Below are 953 nucleotides of genomic sequence, written 5' to 3'. Positions count from 1 at the left end.
GTCTAGAACTAGAGGGCATAAGTTAAGGGTGTGAGGGGAAAGATGTAAAAGAGACCTAAGAGGCAACTTTTTCACACAAAGGGTGGTACGTGTATGGAATGAGCTGCCAGAGGAAGTGGTGGAGGCTGGTACAATTGCAACATTTAAAAACATTTGGATGGGTATATGAATAAGAAAGGTTTGGAGGGATATGGGCCGGGTACTGGCAGTTGGGACATCTGGTCGGCACGGACGGGTTGGACCGAAGTGTCCATTTCCATGCTGTAATCTCTATAACTATAAATTGTACATTTGCTGCTGCAGGGTTTGAAGTCACGTTCCTATGGCATGAGCTAAATCAGAAAATTACTAATCAAGCGACAACTCTACTAGGCCACTGTCTCCCTGCAAAGAGCAAAATGGTCACTGAGGGGTTGTTAGTTCCTCAGAGGTGGGAGCGAGTATTAATCACCATGCATTCCATTCATAATTTTGTGCAACTCCGTAAGGAGTAATAGGTAAGGATGTACCTTACTGATGACAACAGACTGTTTCATTTGGCAAATTATATTGGATGGGGATCTCTGTAGGAGCTATAAAACTTTGAACTGAATTTCAGGAGAGAAATAACCCATAGGCCATTGGAGGTTATCCTGCACTTTGCATGTAAATTAGAATTTATTTACATTCTGAATTTAGTGATAGCTCACATTCTACAGGGATGAAGTGAAACCATTTTGCAACCACAGAGTAATAGCTGATACCTCGACTATCTTGTATCTTGTAGCCTGAATTTTAAACAAGGACTTGAGGAGATGGTTTAACAGTAACAGAATCATGTTTGTCTGACAACATTATAATACGTTCATTAAAATTCAAAGGAAAAGGCAGCATTCAAAACATTGGATTGTCTGCGAATGTTGCATCCAATAATATAGTGATGTTGTAAACATTCTTTGTGCTACACAAGCCAG

General features: G+C 40.4%; 1 non-coding gene across 1 annotated transcript; it reads right to left on the bottom strand.

Annotated features, from left to right (window-relative positions):
• Positions 1 to 392: 392 nt before the first annotated feature.
• On the bottom strand, positions 393 to 520 carry LOC132833475 (U8 small nucleolar RNA). The gene has a single exon (XR_009647087.1). It is a non-coding gene; the product is annotated as a U8 small nucleolar RNA (small nucleolar RNA).
• Between the last annotated feature and the right edge of the window lie 433 nt (positions 521 to 953).

The sequence above is a fragment of the Hemiscyllium ocellatum genome, chromosome 36 (assembly GCF_020745735.1).
Source record: "Hemiscyllium ocellatum isolate sHemOce1 chromosome 36, sHemOce1.pat.X.cur, whole genome shotgun sequence".
Taxonomy (NCBI): domain Eukaryota; kingdom Metazoa; phylum Chordata; class Chondrichthyes; order Orectolobiformes; family Hemiscylliidae; genus Hemiscyllium; species Hemiscyllium ocellatum.
This window is presented reverse-complemented; position numbering and strand designations above follow the sequence as displayed.